The 16,284-nt window shown below is 35.2% G+C and overlaps 1 long non-coding RNA gene across 1 annotated transcript; it reads left to right on the forward strand.

Annotated features, from left to right (window-relative positions):
- Nucleotides 1-13,743: 13,743 nt before the first annotated feature.
- On the forward strand, nt 13,744-14,685 carry LOC110450197. The gene is made up of 2 exons (XR_002462946.1): nt 13,744-13,851; nt 14,312-14,685. It is a non-coding gene; the product is annotated as an uncharacterized LOC110450197 (long non-coding RNA).
- Nucleotides 14,686-16,284: the final 1,599 nt, after the last annotated feature.

Raw genomic sequence — 16,284 nt, forward strand, 5'->3', positions numbered from 1 at the left:
GTAAAGTTATATATATACTGTAGGTAATGAGGGGGTTTTGTACCATTATTATCTAACTCGAATGTGATTGGCTTTTGAAACGACCAATTCTGAACAGGATCTTGACAAGGAAAAATTGGACACAGATTAAATATAATGTCTGCTGTATATATACCAAAGTTGACCCCAAATCGTTTCCGCCTATTTCATTCATTACTACGATTCCTAAATACGATCAAATGATCAGTGTTCTATATCAAAGCACTGTAAAAATCAAAATTTGAAAAACTGAATGGTTTCCAAAGCAACACGAATTTGGATGAACAGCGTTTGCATGTCTTTAATGAAATAACTATCGAAGCATTTACCAGGTCAGGTAACAAAGACCTTGGCAATTCCTCCTTCAATTTCTCTCTCAGAAATGTAAACAAATTGTTCCTCAACACAAAACATTTCCGACCAGGTTCAGAGTATATCGCCAACAGTACTTGAATTCAAGGACATAGTTGACAGGAACATAACTTAAAACATGACCTTTGTTGGATTACTAGCGATATTTTGCAAATAAAGATGTTGATGTAAACAAGTTTTATCCTATTAGTATTGAATATTACTGATTATGCTTATTATTCATCCTGTAATTTCGTGATCAGTGCCAAGAATCGACCATTTACTGTTGGAGGGTCTCTATATGAGATTATTAATATCTTCGTTTCATTTTCTATTAAAGTTGCTGTTTCTGTAATGTTTTTTGGATTATACGCGTGACGATTTTGATTACCCGGTCTTGAACTCTCCCTATGTTGATAATACACGATGCACCCAAGAACAACATTAAACTGCGCGCACTACATATATGTAATGTCACTTTTTTCTCAAATGTGTGAAATGTTGTGCAGCTATACAAACCGCTATTACATGATCCATGGTATCCTTCACATTTCAATTGTCGCTTCTAACTTAAGTATGCGTATACTTTACCGTATACTACAGGATTAATAAGATATAAATGCTTTCAAAACTTAATAGTTTATCTAATGCTATTATGAAAATATTGCATGACAATTTAACGTATTTTTAGTAGCTGCCAAATTTTGTTTGTATTTTTTAGTTTGAAATCACGAATTACGGTAATCTTATCGAAGCATTTGCATATTTTTACCAATCAGAAAAAGTGCAAAGATAGTCCTCGATAATGTTTGGACCATAGCACAATGTACATTTTTCGACAGAGCTGTTAGGAATAATTTTGGGATTTCCTGTACGTATTTTGACACGGTAGGGGCACCATAGGTCAGTTTGACTGCTTTTATCGCTCAATGCACAAGGTTTGAACAAAAGGTTGTTCTGATTTTACAGTCAGAAGACAATTTACCGATATGTCAATATCATTTATAGTAAGCTTGCTATAATACCAATTTATGTTTGTTAAACGTTTTATTTGTCTTGGCGTATTAATATAAGGAGTAAATACAGCGATTCCAAACTACGGCAGTTAGTCTGTGTATGCTTACAAGAGACCTTGCCGTTTCGTTTTGTTGATATATTTCTCAATCCGACGAAGTTTTCAGATCACGTATATCGGGTCTTCAACATTTTATGTTTAATAGGCAGCTAAGGATCTAAACTACTACTTCTTGTAAAGCTATTTCCTGAATTACGATAGTCTTCCATCATATTCCAAATAGAAAGTCTTCTATCTCCGTACAACACCAGCCAATCAGCAATATCCCCGGTATTTTTGTGTCTTTTCTTATACTTTGATTAATATCACATTTGTACGACGTTATTGTGGAAACATCGACATATTTAGGTTTGGTTTTGTCCTTTCGATTCAACAGATAATTATATTAAATGAACAGAAGATATCTCATTTTTTACAAAGAAATTGAACACTAATTTCCATTAATAGATTACTTACATCTTTTTAAAACTCACCTGATTCGCCGTCAGAATACAGCTCACATTCGACCTTTGTATAGAACCTCCATATTGTCAAGTATACACATTACCTGTCACCTGAACCTGTGATGTGGTACCTCTTGATGATTTTTAAGATATACTCAAAAGTAGGGATATGTGACTGGGAAAACTCCAGTGCATGAGAAATATGACGCATTTCCCCCCGATCATATGATTACTAACTATAGATGATGTATACTAGTATAATAGTCTGACATATCTAATGTATATTTGTCCAGATGCATGCTGTACTTCGATCATGCATTGCAAACAACAATTTGAAAAATATTGATATGATATTCGACAGAAAAAAGCATGCAGTACCATTAAATCAATTTGAATCCCCACTCGTATTTTATATGTTTACATCTCCTTTTTTCTAAGTTTACCTCAGTCAAACATGAAGCGATATGTGTTGACATTAGACAAATGGAGTGTACCTGAAACAGTCCAGTCGTTAATGTATTGGCTTTACCTGCTAAGTAAGCAGTGTCGACTTATTATGTTCTTAACGTATTATTTATGGTATTCAACATTTCTGATGAGATATTTACAATATAAACATTGTGCATCATCACAAAATCTGGCATTTATTGTGTTTAATTATGTAAAATAAATCGATAAATATAATGAAACTTCCTTCGATTCTGCGACTACAATATATATATAAACATTTGAATTGTGTCCGATATTAAGTAAGGATACTTTAACATCATGTAGTTAATACCCTTTGTCATTGGTGTCATTACTTAACGAACATAACAATGACTACAGAATAATCGATAAGAGTGGACATGATAACGCGTAAGAGGATTAAGGCGGATACAGATGGAGGAGATTATTTTACTGATGTAGCTGGATGACCAATACCGAGATGAACCAATGATCATTAATTATAAATAAATACACAGACAGGTTCTCTCGTATTTACTTATGTATTCGGACCTATAAATATATTATAACACTAACAAGCAAGAAATGTTTTAACACAAATTGTATGGATCTATGTTACGTTGACGTCCATGTGAAAAGGTAAAACAAATGATTAAGAACGTTTTTTGTTCTGCTGAATATTGATTGGGTAATTTTCTAGGTGACACCTACATTTAACGTTATTCTCGATTGATCCCTGTCTTCAAACACAACGCTGATTGTTGAGCGCACATACGAAATAAAGCTGTACTATTCAGACTGGTTTTAGAGCAGTGTGGTAAAGAGAGGCAGCAGGATATTCTGTTCACGATCTATGGCACAGTTTTAAAGACTGTTTTTGTTTAACACGCTTCAAGGTGAATCATGTTTCCTTCTCACGGAAATGAATGCTATTTTGTGCAAAAGATGCTCGCTAAACCAAATTGTGCAACTGTCAGTGGATTAAGTGATCATTACATTGAAAAAATAGCAATTTGTGACTACTAATTCCTTTTAAATAATAGTGGGTCAATATAACACCATCAAGACAAATAACATTGGACAATTTTCTATCAAAATGGACAAAAAGGTCTATTTTCATTTTGTGAAAAGGGTAGCGCTATCATTATTCCTCATATTAACAGAAACTACAGCTATTACCCGTGCTGACATCCATGTAAAAACTCAAGAACGGATAATCGCCGACTTATTTCAAAACTATTCACCGTTTATTAAACCAAGGAAGAATCTGTCTGAGCCTGTCGACGTTAATCTGACTTTACATTTTACGTCACTAAGGGAAATCGATGAAAGGTTACAAACGATGTCATTCATTGGTTGGATGGAACTGACCTGGATCGATGAATTTCTGATTTTAGGGGACGGATTAAAAAGTCTACAGCTTCCCAAGAGTGAGATATGGTACCCGGATGTAGCACTGTTTAATTCCATTGATGATCCTCAGCACATCAGTGACGGTCAACATATTATTCTCCTAGAAGACGGACGCGTCGTGTGGTACCCAGCACGGCAGTATAACGTTAGGTGTCAGATTGATATTAGGCGGTTTCCGTTTGATGAACAGAAATGTCAGATTCGGATAGGTGCTTGGCAGAGCCCTGTTTGGATACAGAGGATCGCGGACAACGGAAAGAGTCTTGCTGAAACATTGTTCGAACAAAATGGCGAATGGGAGATTACACAAACAATAACGCAACCAGAAGTGAGTACCGAATATAGTATTTCCTTTGTAAGATACGCAGTTCATTTCCGCCGACGGTTTCTACATCCAGTTATCAATACGCTATTTCCGGTTGTCTTGCTCTCCTTCCTTAACACGCTTGTGTTTTTACTTCCGGCCAACTCGGGTGAAAAGATGACACTGTGCATTTCTGTTCTTCTTTCCTTCACGGTGTTTCTGACAGTATTTAATGATATGATGCCCAAAACATCGACCACCATTTCGTACCTGTCAATTTACCTGTGTATACAACTCGGTATGAGTGGATTAGCCATCGTGGAGTCCATTTGTATTTGGCGTGTAAACCACCGTGAAAATACATTATCCTTTAAGAAAACAACAAATGGCAATATGGCAAATTGTTCTCATGACATTTCCGAAACTGAAAGCACTTTATCCACATTAACAGACGGTATTGTGTCAAACGACAATGGTATTCCAACGCAGGACGATTCCCAGGGAAGATACGAACATCATCCTACGTCTTTGAATGGTGCAAGCGTTAATAACATCAACATTCGTGATAAAACAACGTCGCCTAAATGGAACTTCTTTGGACAACATTTTAAACAGACATATCTTATGAGTGATAACGGAGAAAGTTGTGGCTGTCAGTTAGACTCGGACCGTTTGGATTTGATGTGTTTCTGGTTACACTTTGGTATAACGTCTATCTCTACAACCATCCTCATGGTTATGTTCTGGTTATAACAAATAATTTAATCTTGCCTGTAACAAGCATTTTCATTGGCTTAAAAAATTATGTTATCAACCCATAACGTAATGAAATGACGTCGCCGTTTGTAACCTCGCTTTTGATTGGTTGATGCAGCGGCGTAATAATTTTTAAGGGAAAAGAGTTTATCAATATAAGTGTTTTTTTTGTGTTTAATAGATTAAATTATAAGGATTGACTAGAATAAAAAAAAATGTAATGGAGCTATAACACAATAAAAAGGAGTGTACTCTCATCATATTAAGAGTACACTCCGGTTTTGTTGTTATATCTCCATCACATAAAAAAATACCCAAGTTAATCCGTAAAGGCACATTACTCTAAAAGAATTCATTAACAGTTTGTTTGGTGTTTTTGTTTAAATATTTGAAATGTTGTGCACAACGATTTAACATATTGAACGAGGATCATGGATAAGTGTTGAGCTGACACAAACTAATTACGTGTGAGTTCACACTAACTAAGACCGCTGATGTTCAGGTTTGCTATTTAACATGATACTGTATATTTAAAATAATATATCATTATTATATCAAATTCACGTTTTTGATTCCCATCTCCATGCTGGTTCGATGTTAAAAGTTGTGACGAATTTACATGCCCTGTTTGGCATATCATCCAAAAAACGCTGATTAAGTGTATATAAACAAATGTGTATTTCATTGTTAATTCTTATAATGTATTCAAAAGATAATTTAATGACAGATATTTCTTATTGAAATTACAATACTTATATGATGATCAAACATCCAGCAATTTTTGATTCGGTTGCGTTTTTAATAACCGTATAGATACGTCGATATTGTGTAGCATTTAGATTTAATTGTAAGACGTATGTAATCGTCATCTGTACTAGTAATAGCAAACTGAAAATTTTGCATATCGTTTATATTGTGTCATGGCATAAGCATTTATGTTGTGAATTAAATACAAATATCACATGCTAATATCAAAATTCCAAGGAATTGGGTCTTATAACTCAAACAGATTCCGAAATGTTTTTTCTCACTGGACATTCTTACAAAAATCTCTAGTAATACGATGTTCTTAAAGCAGAACTATATTACTACATCACTAAGCCGCTCTGGTTTACAAATTAGCACCCGATCATTTCTGGTTGAAAACAATATAAATGAGGCTATGAAACATATCACAATTAACACCTTTCAAATTTCGTTTAAGTTTATAGCTGTTTATCTACACATTTTGATTGACGGGAAGTAGATGGGATGTTAAATCCACTTTCGGGGCGCCTGAATGCGGCTCGGAGATTTTGAGGTCACATGCTGTCTCCTCTCTGTCTTTGACTGTTTTTCGCATCTCTATTACCTTTTATTTAGATTTGTTTCTTTTTAGTTGTTCTGAGTTGAGTTGAGTCTGGTGCATTTCTATATTGTAAATTTTAACCAGAATTGTCAATTTGATTTTTTTCTTCTCTACTGCAGTTAAGATATACGACATTTATGTCTTCACATGTAATGATAATGTTCGGTATCGATTTTACTTAAACCAATCAGAATGCTGTTTTCTATTAACTGCATTCAAAGCCGCAGAGTTTTCAGCTACATGTTAGGCAACGATAAAGTTAGTGGTCGTTTTGTACATCATTGGTATAAACACTTAGTAATGAAATTAACCACATAAATAGCAATGTTTTCATGAGGAATTCTTACCAAATAAAAGTTAAATGGTTCGCATTCCTTTTTTCAAGCGTTACGTCATTAAAATATGCCACCAAAGACTCACTGCTAAACTTTGCACATGTTTTGCCGAGAGATGGATTATCAATTCGCGAAAGCCAGTTTCTTTATATTTAAAGAATTAAAAAAGTAAAAATGTAATAAACAGAATATTCCTTGTTCGATGATGATGAACAGTAAAGGTCTAATATGAAGTATTAGGCAAGTTTGCACAGCAAAAAGGGGTCTGTCGTTCATCTGCTTTCATCTCATTATAATCACACAATTGAGAAGATGTAGTATAGAATGTACTTTGGTCCCTTGGTTCCCTATTCAGTAATGATTTACATGGCCATCTGGGGTCTAGACAGTCTTATCACAAGACCTTTCCCCTATCTGCAGGTCATGATCAACGGTCATAGAATGGACATGTATCCAACCAATAAGAAATGCTGAGGTCAAGATTATTCTTATCTCTATGTACAGCCAGCTGGGTATTCTGACCTCCCATAACCACTGATAAGGAATAGAGTATGATATCCGATCCTAGGACCTAGCATGGTCACATGACTAGTGCTCTTTGTTCAAACAGTTCTAGCTAACAGCCTAGTCGTTTTCTAATGGTCAAGCAAAACAGTCCTCCCCCACCACCACCTTTATTATGTGTATTTGTTGCCTGTCACTGTAACATTCCTCCCTTGGTTGACCCTCAGCCAACTGAAACAGCTTCATTCTTCACTATTTTGGCCTATGACAGTAAACTAGTATCATGTTATAACATATGGCTTATTAACGTGGCCAGTCTGGCTGCTATATACCCGAAATCGGTCAATTCAACTCCAGAACCTAGAGTTAGCCGGACTGTATACACCAAACATTTATGGCCGAGGGTAAGACAGTTAGTTGATCTCCACGTCTCAGTGATGTGAATCCCCAATCTTGCCGACTTCCGGACATTTAATCGACCAGGATATGACTTTCCAAGAGCTTCAGGTCAGTCACAGTCGTCCAAGTCCATGTTTGAGACGGGTAGTTGGCCACAACTTTTCAGCACTCTGCTCCTCTAGCACTACGGGGTCAATAGCTTATCGGCTATTCTCCATCAGGTCCAAGCGAGGTACTGATACAGGTAATAAGCACCTCTTATCTGCAGACTTATTATTGAATTTTTAAAATTTATCTTTCATTGTTTGCTATTTGTTTTGTAAATTCTGTTTTACCTGTTAACATTTTTTTTTATATATATTTTACCCGTGTTACGTACTTGGGAAAATATCAAAACATACAGCTTACACGTGAAATATATATTATTCATAAAAATAAGCTCTAATCACTACCAAATCTACCCCATATTGCCATTTTGCTCATTAAGGACTCAGCAATGGTATTTAGATCAAAACAATGTAAATCAAAGTTTAAAGTGGTCCGAGGGATTGTAGAAATAAGCCGCGAACCCTGAATAACGTTTAAAATTAATAAAGTGCGTTGGCAGATTATTTATATTTAGCCTAGTATTTAATGAAAAACCGTGCCTGAAATGAATATCAGTGTTTTGTAATTGTATTGGTGGATTGTTTGTGCGTCCTATTGGAATATATTGTTTGCTTGTGATAGACTTTGTTAGTTGATGGTTTTTATAATTTAGTTTGCTGATTGTAATGTGATAGCGATACAGTTATGTTACTGGTGTATGGCCCAAGCTTGTTTAAAGTATGTAGGCCAATACAGGTGCAGTGATATCAGAACGCCGACGATATTATCTGTCATCACTTAAAGACATAAAATGCCATTTAATACCTCACAATCATTGACAATGATAATGAAATATAAACAAAGAAATATTCCCCGGACAGATGGGATAAAATTACCTCATAGACGCAGTGTGGTCTATTTATTGATGTAATCAAGGTGGATTAAAGCTTTCTACTGGCACCTCTTCCTCTGTTGGTAATAACATGGGATTGCGTCAATATTACTATGACGACGGTGCGGACCCGACGAGGAAATACAAACTCTTAAAATGGGAACACATGGTCATTGCTTGAATAACCTAATGGTAATGTTGAGAAAAGGATCGACAAAAACACTGGATTACAATCATGCCTCATAGAGACGTCTATCTATAGACGAGCAAACATAAGCATAGTTAGTGTTGTAATCGTTGTAAACAATACGAAATGTACAATCAATATTTGAAGTGACATGTGCTGGTGTCTTTTCCGGGATTAGAAGTAGGAGGAATTGGACAAAAAGCAGAAATAAATATTTCTGTGCAAAAATGATTGCGCTGCTTTTGGTTGTACTGACGTTAACTGGAAACATGTATATTAGAGGTGCAGATATTCGTTTGAAGACTCAGAGGCAAATAATTGCCGATTTGTTTCAAGGATATTCAGCGGTTATCAAGCCTCGGCAAAATCTCTCGGAACCGGTCGACGTCAATCTTACATTACATTTTTCCTCTCTGAGAGAAATCGACGAGAGATTACATGGAGCTGACTTGGATCGATGAATTTTTAATTTTACGTGACGGAGTAAAAAGTCTTCAGCTTCCCAGGAGCGAGATATGGTACCCGGATGTAGCATTGTTTAATTCCATTGATGATCCTCAGCACATTAGTGACGGTCAACATACTGTTCTCCTAGAAAACGGACGCGTCCTATGGTACCCGGGACGCCAATATAGCGTCAATTGCCAGATTGATATCAGGCGATTTCCTTTCGACGAGCAAACGTGTCAGGTACAAATTGGCTCTTGGCAGACTCCTGTGTGGATACAGAGGATCGCAGACACCGGTAGAAGTTTAAATGAAATTGGATATGAGAAAAATGGCGAATGGGAGATTATAGGTAGAATTACGCAACCAGAATACAATGAAAACCTCAGGATTTCCTATGTAACCTATGAGATTCATTTCCGGCGACATTTCTTATATCCTGTGATCAACACACTATTTCCGGTTGTTTTGCTTTCATTCCTGAACACGCTTGTGTTCTTACTTCCGGCTAGATCGGGTGAGAAGATGACTTTGAGCATATCTGTTTTCTTGTCATTCACGGTGTTTCTGACAGTGTTTAATGACATGATGCCCAAATTATCAACCACCATCTCCTATCTATCAATTTACCTGTGTGTACAACTCGGACTCAGTGGATTAGCTCTTGTCGAGTCGATCTGTATTTGGCGGATAAATGACCGCGAAAATAAAGCAACTGCCAATAATTTAAGCCCAGAACCATTTGACAACTCTCTTTCGACACAAGCAGAAGATATAATTTATAACCAGCAAAATATTCAAAATGAGGACAATTCATTCGAAAGGCATCGACAGATTTCTTCCACACATGAAAACAGCAGTAACAATAACGACATACATAAGCGCAGTGAAAGAAGATCAACTAAATGGTTGTCTGTGCTAAGTGTAAAACAGACATATTCTGTAAATACTGAAGAAAGCACCGGTGGATGTCAGTTAAACTCGGACCGTTTAGATTTGATGTGTTTCTGGTTACACTTTGGGATAACATCTACCACTACAACCATCCTCATGGTCATGTTTTGGTTATAACCAAGGAACATTTGTATATCATATATACTTTCACTGTGGATATTTGGAAAGGTCAAGGTAAAATTGTTTTACATGCAACTCAAACATGCACGCTCCAATGTCTATTGTACTATTAGCATGTGGCTCTGTATGAAATATATTTGGTTTTAATTAACCTTCTGTAATAGAATTAAGGAGAAGAATAGAGTTCCGTTTGGTTTCTACAGCAGTAGTTTCATAGTGATTCTAACACACGTGTAAATATAGTTACCGATGTATATTTTCTGTAAATATTCCTGAATTTTATTGTTCTATTAACAGTTTCTCGTAATGCAATTTATTTGGTCTTAATGACCTTTCTACGAGAGAATCAAGGAGAAGAGAAGAGTTACGTTTGCTTCTACAGCAGTTGTTTCATATTGATCGTAACACACGTGTAAATATAATAAGCTTGATATCAATGTGACATAATTAACTTATCACGTGCTGTATGTTATAATTGAATCCTCAAATGACTAAAGTTGAATACGAGAACATGCAAACTTTCATACTGCGTATGTGTTCAGTAATTAGTAACACTATTGAATGAACAAAGATATTTGTTCAATAATAAGTAACACTATTGAATGAACAAAGATATTTGTTCAGTAATTAGTAACACTATTGAATGAAGAAAGATATTTGTTCAGTAATAAGTAACACTATTGAATGAACAAAGATATTTGTTCAGTAATAAGTTACACTATTGAATGAAGAAAGATATTTGTTCAGTAATAAGTAACAATATTGAATGAAGAAAGATATTTGTTCAGTAATAAGTAACACTATTGAACGAGGAAAGATATTTGATCAGTAATTAGTAACACTATTGAACGAAGAAAGATATTTGTTCAGTAATAAGTAACACTATTGAATGAAGAGATATATTTGTTCAGTTATAAGTAACACTATTGAATGAAGAAAGATATTTGTTCAGTAATTAGTAACACTATTGAATGAAGAAAGATATTTGTTCAGTAATAAGTAACACTATTGAATGAAAAAAATACAAGAGACATAATTTAGATTGTAACCTTGGCTTGTCTGTCCGAATTTGTTCTCTTGTAACGAACATATAATGTACGTATATCACAAACACGTTTATGTACATATCATGTATATATAACATAAAATGAAGAACTTTTTTGTTTCGTTCTCTCTACATGGCATTTTATCATTGCGTTGTTTTTTTCCTTCAACACCAGTAAAGAATGTCGTTTAGTTTTAAATCATCCAAGCCCCGCAGTTTAACGTTATATTGGGATTCCCCCCCCCCTCCCCTGTTTATTCAGTTATCATGGAAAGTCGCCAGTCTTGACATACATAGTTTTGTAACAACATACATGTTATTACTACCGAACCTTATGTATCCGCATACAGGAGAATATTATGCTTTATTTATCCTCAACGTAATTTTTCGTGTTTGTAGTAAATTGCTTTAGAAATGGAAATGAACTCACTCTTGAAAGCGTTTCATTGGAACATTTAACTTCAAAGTAGAATGATTTCGCCTTATTGGGAGTTAAATTGTGTGTCAACTTTGCAACAGTGCAGGTGTTGCTTAGGAACATTATGAGAAAAACTAGAGAATGCCGAAGTGCCAACAAAAATCGTAAAACGAACTCCTATCTACAAAACTAGAAGGAAAATATGAACAAAAGAAGAATGCACAGAGAGACTATTGAAAAAAATTACAAAGATATTAATCTCATTTCTACTGGAAGACTTAGTGTCTACTGCTTGCTCGACGACATCCGACATATTAATCAGTTCAAAGAGAACGATGTGAAGTCACGTGCATGATTAAAACATGCAGCACAATATTACTCGATAGCGGTTGTACAGTTAGATATAAAGTGCATATAAACTAGAGGAATATCGAATGATTATCTAGTTATTTGCATAGATTGATGTTGGAGCCTTATTTACATTTACGGCTTAGCAGTTTGATATTTTATACGAGGCTCAATTTCATCAATTAGTTCATGCAAATACCAAAATAAACAGCCAACCCTTTAATGTTTAGAAATCAATGCAGATTATCGACGTCTCTTCGATGCTTGTAATTTTTATCATTAATATCATAGTGTTTCATCTACTACACATATTTACTACTTTCACTTCACTTGATGAACTGTTGTCTCTGACCTGATGACTTGGATTTCAGGGTATGTCAACCGCATGCTGGATTTAATTACATAAACAAGTTTTACAGATTACTCAATCAATCCAATCTTCAACAGCTTTCAAATTAAATAGAAACTGTTTTAAATGATGTTTATTTGATACCAGAGACATTCAGTGTATTACATACACAGGTAAAATTCCTGAATTAATGAAAATAAAAATGATCCCCCTTTGACAGAAACACATGCTAGTCCAAAGTATATGACTAGAAACAAATTAGCATGATTTTTCTTATATATTTAAATCCCAGAAAATATTTTGAATTTTATTATGAATTGAAATAATTCAATTAGATAATAAAGACAGTAACGAAAGATTAAAAAAAATACATATATCATTATCATTTAACAATAATCCGGAACAAAGCAAACACAATTTCATCATGTATCATGTATTATGGGCGGATTTGTCGAGTGGTTAACACTCAGGCCTTCCACACAGACGGCCGGGGGTCGATCCCCAAAGTCGTCGTAAGCATGGATATTCAGAGAACGTGTTTTCCTCCTGCCCACACAACTCCAACAACCCAGGTGGAGTATAAATTGGTCTGGGATGGATGCTGCTATATCTGTGCTGTAGTATTCAAGTGAGGTGGCACTATAAATGATGCCGTGGGAAGCACGGTCCCACTACAAACAGAATACATTACATCTCCAGCACACACGCATGCATACACACATATGGAGATATTAGCCAGGTGGCATAGGACTAGTAGTTAGCGTCTGATAGGGCAGCTCCTGCGATTTTCTGAAAATTGAATTGATTAATGTATATGCTGATTGTATTAATTGTATATTTGTGTACTGTAAAGCCCTTTAGAGTGGCTTATGTTAGTAGATAGGGCACTATATCAAATGCTGTATATTATTATTATTATTATTATTTTATGTACGTATAACTAGTAGCATATACGCTTTCCAGATTAGGACACTAAGACGAGTATCATAGTTGATTCATCATACGCTGATCTCTCGGAACACCTCTTTTTGATATCTTTCTTTAGTTTTCGTGATTTGTCGTTAATTGTCGCTGTGATTTCGTTTTCTACTTAACCTCTCCACTGAGTCGTCCCTCACCTTTTTGTGTTAGATAGACCTTCAGTACAACAATTATGGTAGTTATAATAAATGAATAATGATCGAAACATTTGAACACGATTATATGATATAAGTTACAAAACACTTTTATATAATGTAATCAGTTGAAATACATTGATACGGGTTAACAGACATATGTTGGTAGGTAACTTATGTGTGTGTATTATAAATGCGTCATAGGAATAAAACTGCTTTTGCTCTACACACTAAGTTTATCATTTCATACATTTGACAATATGATATTTATTTTATTCAAACGAAAATGTGCACATTTAGATAAAGTACAATCCAAAATGGATATGAATGTAAATCCGGCTCTGTTAGCTCGTTATGAGTGTTTCCGACAACAGATAACGTTATATCGGTCAGTGAATCAGACGAGAGTTAGACCATATGTTACTAGGAGTGTACCTTATCTCCAAACACTAAGCAGAATCCCTGTAACGCAAACAGACCTCTATACAACCAAAAGGTAGGTGCAAAAAATACAAAGTTTTTTTTTGTTCTGCATGTTTATTTTAATGCGCAATTTACATGCATATAATTTGCATAATAGGCTCTTTAGATCACGGGTCATGGTCTCCTGATATACATGTTTGAGCAGAAATGTAAATATAAAAAATAACAAAAACAAAGACCTGTACATGTAAGTATTGCGTTCACAAGAGTTCACCTCTATATGGAAAAGAAATGATGACGTATACCATCTGGCATATCGTTTTCAGGACAATCCTGATGAATACCGCTCTATTTTTAGTGTTATATTTCAGCGAATTCCAAATTGTATATAAAGTCTAGTTCCACTGTTGTAATTGGCCGTTAAAATATGTCTTTTTTCTAAAGTATATTTAAGTAGAAGAAAAAAAGATAATTTGTACATGCTCTTTCTAGAATGCACAAATATTAAAAAATATATATAATGAACATTTCAGATGAAGCTAATAGTGTCGTTTCTGCTCTTCGCCATGGCAACTACAGCATTGTCATGCAGCGACTGGTACCAGGGGGCAGCATGCTATTGCGCATGCGAGGACACCGCCATTGCGTGTAAACAAAACTGTAACCCTCACCTCGGTGATCCACAAGACGTCGTCTTTCGGAATGTGTGTTCCGACTACTGCAATATGGACAGCCTACGATGTATGCGCAAATGTTTGTCGTAGTACACATGTTGTTAAGGCATGTACACAGTACCATTTCTAATACTAAACAAGTGTGGTGCTGCACTGGGTCAATGCATACGAACACGTTTACAAATTGTTAAACAAGTAAACTGATACTATCAATAAAATATCGTGTTGATTAATAACCTGTTTATTATTTTTTCAGGTTTTATATTGTGTAATAAGGATCCGTTTTCTTTAAGCTGCTGTCGTTTATCGAAATGTTTAACAGGAAAATAATCGCTAACGTAACTGACAAATGACATAAAATCAGTTTCATGCTTTAAATTTCATTTGTGAACTTTCGTCCTTCGTCGGGAAACATGGTGAAAATAACAAGATATCACGCAATGCCCTAGAAACTACAGAGTAAAGGCAAATATTACTTGCTTTCAGTAAAATTATACGAAATTCTTACCATATATCAATGAAAATAATTTAGGGATTTAACAGGAACTGCCTCATCATACCCTAGCTTTAGCCCTAAGCCACCTAGTTAATACCTCCACGTGCGTTCGTGGAAATTCTGAATAATGATATATATCATTTAAATGCAACACGTACACCAGGTTAATATTTCAAATTTTAATAAGCTGTTTGTGACGTAGGTGATTGGTACTTCTATTCATCGCATGACTGCCGCGTTATCTAGTGAACAAAACATATCATACATTTTTCATGTGAACTCAGGGAGACCGTAGAGAAGATCAAGAGATTTAAGAATTCTATTTTAAAAATTACATATGGTTATCCCTTCTCATTTCATAACAAATGATCTAAAGTTCTTCTATATTTTTTAATTGAATCTTATACTGATATCGATGTCAAAACTGTAGATCCTACAACTTAGGTTTTCATCGGAGAGTTAGGTCACGCGCTCCTTATTTATTCCATTGTTAAATACTGGTCCTATGGCACTTGGCTAAACAACCCCACATGCATGTGTGATGGAAATACAGCATATTTGTATAGTATTTTTAATAGTGCATTGCTCACTTGAAAGATACATCACAGACAATTGCACCAACTACCAGTTTTCACACCACCTGTATTATTGAAAATGCGTGGACCGGGAAAACGCGTTCTCAAAGTCCATTATAAGACCACTTTGGGGATTAAACCCTAGCCATCTGCCAGGAAGAAATGTAATTCACTCGACAGAATTCGTCGCGTAGGGACATAATTTCAGCAGCAAACGCTGGGACGTTCAATGTTAAATTATAAGCAAACAATGGGAAGTAGGATATAGAAAATGGTACCACACTGTTTAAAAGACAACTCCGAATACATCAAACACAAGAAAACACACTCTTAACCTAAGAAGAAGCTGGAGGATAAACCATGTCTCCAAAAAGCGTTTACTTCACCACACGTGGTATCTGTGAGATTTACAGACATTGTTTTCTCCGTGACGTTGCGACTGAAGATATTGACAAAAAAAGGAGTTGTTTCAAACCAAACATTAGGTGCGGACGACCTGCAGTTATCACTATGTACGTAATTAACAATTAACCTAATTATTCTTGTTGTTAAGGAATAACTTTGATACAGGTATATCAAAGCGATTAAAAAACAACAGATTACCAAAACGAAAACCGTTATTCGAACTTTAAATAGATGAAACAAGAATAACTTATGAACAATGGAAAGAGTTGCATGGATACCCTAGAAAAGGACAACGAAATAAGACCAGGTGTTTCGGGAGTGTAAGCGTTGTTTGCCTCATCTCCCTTACGTGTGAA

This window comes from Mizuhopecten yessoensis, unplaced genomic scaffold (genome assembly GCF_002113885.1).
Source record: "Mizuhopecten yessoensis strain PY_sf001 unplaced genomic scaffold, ASM211388v2 scaffold5091, whole genome shotgun sequence".
NCBI classification, from domain to species: Eukaryota; Metazoa; Mollusca; class Bivalvia; order Pectinida; family Pectinidae; genus Mizuhopecten; species Mizuhopecten yessoensis.